This window comes from Cavia porcellus, unplaced genomic scaffold, assembly GCF_034190915.1.
Source record: "Cavia porcellus strain 051 isolate PalLab524CR breed Dunkin Hartley unplaced genomic scaffold, mCavPor4.1 scaffold_14, whole genome shotgun sequence".
Lineage (NCBI taxonomy): Eukaryota > Metazoa > Chordata > Mammalia > Rodentia > Caviidae > Cavia > Cavia porcellus.
The window spans coordinates 37,973,669-37,979,385 of record NW_026947497.1 but is presented as its reverse complement, the minus strand read 5'-3'; the positions used below and the strand labels follow the sequence as shown (position 1 = coordinate 37,979,385).

Below are 5,717 nucleotides of genomic sequence, written 5' to 3'. Positions count from 1 at the left end.
ATCCACAAATAAGATGGAACTACTCATCAGACGCTCAAAAATTTCACAAAATGGAAAAAAATATTTTAGAATGCTTACTCAGCTCTAAAATTTATGAATATAATTTGAAAATTAAGCTTTAAATGATAATATTTCAAAGTATGCATTTAAAAAGGAATCTATATATTAACTTAGCAGAGAATCAATGGAATTGATTATTGCAATGTAACTAAACTGAGTTTATATGGCATTAATAAAATAGTTTATAAGTTTCCAATACATTATGATCCTTCTTTGCAACTTTACTTAGCATAAAGAAAGAAGAAAGATGTTTTCAATTGCAGGTAATGGAGAACTCAAACCAAAGTAATAAAGATAAAGTAACTTATTGCACATGACAAAAAGTCTAGAAGTAGGTAAGGTTATAGGTTTGATTAAGTCAAAAGCTAAAGATGTCATCAATTCCATTCATCTTTCCACTGTTGGCAACTTTAATCTCAGGCTGGCTGTAGATGATGACTTTCTCATAGGAACAGAGACAATGCATCCTAGAAGTCCCCTGGAAGCTTTCACATCTCATTCCTAAGCCATCACTTGCAAAAGAAATGGAATTCCCCCTGCAAAAAATAAAAAATCAGACTCACTGTTAGAACAGGCTGTCATGGTCCCTAGGCACACAGCTCTATGACATGGGATTATACGGTTACAAAAGTGAGTTTATGATAGTTAAAAAGAGGAAGTAGATGCTAAATAAGGAACCATTATATTCCTCAGATGGCTAAATTCACAAGCAGTTTAATAAATCTCAATAGATGGATCACCAAAATTACTATTGCCATTCTGACTGCAAAAAAGGAAAGAAAGAAAAACCTTTACTTTCTCAAGAAATTATCCAGTTCCTTCACAAGGATCGTTACATTAAAAACAAACTTTTGTACATTCCCAAGGATACATTTATCAAGCACAAATGACCTCATCACAAATCTCTCACTAGTAAATACTGTGGCTATTTTTAATTGCTGAATACTCATTACAGAGAATGCTAAGCGGGCACAGTCAATATGAAGACTATTGAGTAACTAAAAAATGTGAATCTTCTCAAAAGATAAGGAAAATATTTCCTGAATACTGTCATTTATTATTTATTTTATGCTTTCATTTTTGTTTCTTTGAGACATAGTCTTTTATGCATTCCAGATAGGCCTTGAATTTACAATGCAACCCATGCTGGTCTCAAACTCAAAGCAATCATCCTGTTTCAGTCTCTTGACTGGTAGGATTACAGGTATCCACCACCATACCTGGCTGTATTGTTTCTTTCTGATGTTGTAACTACTGGCTTACATACATATATATATTTTTAACCCCATTAGTAGTCTATGTAGTAGTCTAGGTAATGTAACACCATCCTACTCAAAGTATTTGGTCCTTAGACCATCACTGTAAACATCATCAGAGAGCTTGCTAGAATATAAATTCTCCTGCTTCATCCCAAGTCTATGCATCTGCCTTTAGCAAGATTCCCAGGAGCTTCAGCTGCTCAGGTACTACTACGATATACATAGTCTTTCCCGTGCTCCAGGTACCTGAGGTATACATACATATACACAGTAGGAAATCCAGGAGCTGCACCCATGGTATATAACCCCCATCCCTTTAGCTTATAACCTGAGGAACCAAGTGAATATCATGGACACAGACAACAAAAGTTTTGTTCATCCTAATTTCTGTTCCATTAATGCAAGATTGTTTTTAAACTCATTGGCGTGGACATGAAGGATATCAGCCTAATGTCTGATCTCTTCTGATAACATTAAAAGAGTCTGGATATTTGGATATGGGTTTGGTGGTATATAGCGGAAAAAGTAAAGATCAGATTTTTTTTTTTTTTTTTTTTTTTTGCTGGAGTCACTTGATAAATACTGGCACTATTTCTACCAAATTTTGGACTCTGGGCAACATGGAGGCCCACACATGGCTGATGCTCAATAAATACCCCATGTGAATGTTTTAAAATGATAATAAGGCTACAATTACAGACTTGAATGTGTCCCTACGGCTTCATCATTTGGACAAGTACAGTATATATAAAGGCTTATCTACCCCACAGTTAGCACACATCCCTTCTTGGCGTTTCTCTCATTTCCTCGAAAAGCCTTTTCTAGACAAACTTCAGATCAGAAGCCAAAGAAAATTCAGCTCAATTTGCCCTACTCCCCATGGAGCTCCCAATGACTGAAGGCTTTCATTACCTTCTCTCCCACATTAATTCTGGTGTGCATTACTCACCATTCGTGTTTCCCTCGGTTTCACCATGAAAAATTGCCAGGTTAGTCGTCTAGACTAAGTAACTAGGTTGCAGCTCCATCTTGATGACTGGTTGTTTTACTTTGTCTTGTTTGTTATTACAGTTGCTTTGTTTTACTGCACAGTCTTGAAGAAAAATAAAAGCACAAATTTACAAAAGTATGGTAAAATTTGCAAATGAAAAGTGTTCCAATATGTACTCCCCAACACCTTAGCTCTTTAGTTGTCTTTACCTGCTCTTTATCACCTTGTCCTCCCACGCTCACTCCTATGCTCACTGTCTTTCCTTTGGAAAGACGATCATGTTTTACAGAGAAATATGAAGTTCCCAGATGAGCATTCTTTTTGTCTCTGACCTCCAGCAGCAATTTCTGTACATTCCAGTTTTACTCTTCTTTCCCCAGTCTAGAATGAGCTCTACCTCTTTTCTAGTTCTACACTCATCTATTTTAGCCTCGTGTTTGATACTACTGCCAATTCGTTTCTTGAAATGTTTTCTTCCCTTGAATTCTAATGCATATATCGCTCCTAATTCCCTTTCTTATTTCTGACCGTTCCTTCTTACATTCCTCCTTTATTCTTATTTTTTTCTAATCCTATAAACATTGTTGATACCCAAGTTTTCTTCTATTCTTCATGATGGTCATTTCATTCATTTATATGACTACTAGGTAGCTTCATTGTCTCCAATGACTTTATACCACACTTACAGATGAAAAGCTGATAAATTTCTTGATATTATCATTTTCATGGTGCTCTAAGTTCATAGTTGGCTTCCTACTTAATGTAGTTACCTTAACACCCTATTAATTTAATTCCAAAATTAAATATTAATTTCACTATCATAAACTGACTAATGCTAAATTGAAACTGGCAATTAGCTACTGTTGAGAAATAATTTTTCCACGCCATTTCTCCCATACTTCTCAGTTATCTTTTCAAAGTATGAATATAAAGAACAATCCTACAAGATAGAAGCTGCAATTGCAATTTGTGTGCCCTCAAAATTCATGTTCAGATTTCAGTCTCTTGATGTGATAATATTAGAAGACATGACCATTGAGAGATGAGAGTTGATAAAACCATGAAGTTGGAGCTCTTCTGAGTAGGATAAGTGCCTTCATAATGATACCCCAGAGAACTCTCTATCCCCTTTCCACCAAGCAAGACCATAACAGGAAGTCATTATCCTGCAACTTGGAAGAAGACCATCAACAAAACCTAACAACAGCAACACCCTGATCACAAACTCCCAGCCTCTAGAACAGAGAAATAAATTTCTGTCCTTTACAAGCTACCCAATCTATAAAACTGTCTTACAGTCATCTAAACAAACCTAGATAAAACAATGTTTCCCTCTGGATCCAAGGGAAGATATGTTTCCTGATCAGAATAATAAAGTTAATTTCTCCCTTGGAATAAAGGTTGATCACCTTACTATCAACCCCTTTAAAAGACTGGAAGATCTTTTTATGCAAAACTCCTCAACTCCAGAAGACCATTGCATGCTTAGAATCCACCATGTGAAGCATAAGACTTGGAAAATAAGAAATGATATAAACATGAAGCGCATTCTATCTACTGTGTCAAAAGTAACAATTGCCTATATCTGTTTTCCTTTGCTCATATGTTATCCCAAAGATTTATGGAAGTATGGCCAGTCAGCCTAACAGAGGCTGCTGGACAACTTGAAGTGCCTACACAGAAAAGGAGAGGGGAAAATGGCCAGGATGTAAATTTGGCATTAAGTTAACGGAGGTTAGAAATATTTGGTTAAAGTAAAAGCCTGAGGATTTCAAATGGTGGGTGGCCAAAAGCAAAGGTAGAAAATCCTACTTTCCTTGTAGTACTTCAGTCAGCAAGGCAGTCACAGTTGACTCTCTTAAAAAGCCAAGCAGAAATCCACTATGTGTGAATCAGAGGTCTGAGTCACATCCACCATCCCCTGGCTTTCTGCTACCCACAGTGGAGACTCTCATTGGTCATTTGTGTTGACCCCCAGATCAGTAAAAAAATAAACCACAATGATCTGTCTCAAATAGTCTGTTTCTAAATTAAGGGCACTATTTGCCACCCTCCAAGTCAAAATTTGGGAGTCATTTTATGTCCTCCCTCCTTTGATCTTCTCTCACAAGCTATCCATGAAATTGACAACAAAGTCTTCCAAATTCTCTGTAATATCTCCTGGTTTAAGTCCCTTTCTCACTGTCCATTAGTATGGATCAGGTTATTGTCACTTTGCATCTGGACTCTTGTTATAATTACCCTGCCATACTTACCTAACCTTGGATGATTGCCATAGTTCAACTTCTGCTTTATTCAAATTGTTATCCACTATGCCAAGCTGATCATGCCAGTTGTTTTCCTGGAACACTTTTGGGGCCTATGACAAGATAAAATATCTGTTGAAATATGACATATAAAGCCTAGTACAGTCTGGCCTCTCTCTGTGTCATCTACTTTATCCCTCTTCATCTACAGTGATAAAGAGGGATAGTTAGAGACGCACTGAAACACGTCCAAAACTCTGAGCCTTTCACATTTTGTGCCTTAGCTTACACTGCTTATCTTTCTAGAATGCCTTTTCTCCTCATTCTGGTGAACATCTAAGATTGCAGGGTATTTGTCATAGATATGGTCTTGTCTTAGTTGCTTTTTACTCCTTGCTGAGATAAAATACCTGAAGCCCAAGTTGGGAAAGGAAAGGTTTAATTCTTACAGTTTTGGGAGGTTTCAGTCCACACTTAGTTGGCTCCAAGGCAGGCGGGCATGGCTGGGCCGCAGTTCATGGTGGCTGCCAACAGCAAGCAGGCACCAGCAAAGAGCAAGACACACCTTCGTCCTGCCATTACATCACATCCTGGCTCCACCCCTAAGTGGGTGGAGCACTGACATCATCAATCCAAGCACTAGACAATGAACCAATCACAAATGCACAATGCAAACTCATGAGGCCTGGGCAACACAGACATAAACTATGACAGGTCTCCTCTATGGAATTTTCTTGATTTTTTTGCCCCTGTATGGGGGCCCTGAACATATTCTGTAAACAAGTATCAAAGTACTAATATAATTTTTTACAGGTAGAAGCTCACATGTGCCCCTTCTATAGCAAATTTTAAATAATTTTTAAAAATGGTATGCCTTCTTTATGGCTAGCACCCTCTATGGCATTTGTTGGTCTGATTAAACACTAGAAAAACACCTGCTGCATATGTGAAGAATGAGTGCAGAAGAACTTGACTCCTGTTTGCTGCTTTCAAGTCATGTTAATACCAGAATGGAATATGCATATGGCACTATTTTTATACATGGTAAGTAATTTTAAACATTTTAAATTAAAATAATTATAAATCACAGTTTAAACTGTGCATTAATATTTAAGGTGAAACATTTGAATAGATTTTGAATGATATGGTCTACTTTGGGCT

General features: G+C 37.0%; 1 long non-coding RNA gene across 1 annotated transcript; it reads right to left on the bottom strand.

Moving 5' to 3' along the window:
- Window positions 1–230: 230 nt before the first annotated feature.
- Window positions 231–5,206, bottom strand: LOC134478598 (uncharacterized). The gene is made up of 3 exons (XR_010051349.1): window positions 4,566–5,206; window positions 2,269–2,412; window positions 231–596 (listed from the first exon to the last, which is right to left on the bottom strand). It is a non-coding gene; the product is annotated as an uncharacterized LOC134478598 (long non-coding RNA).
- Between the last annotated feature and the right edge of the window lie 511 nt (window positions 5,207–5,717).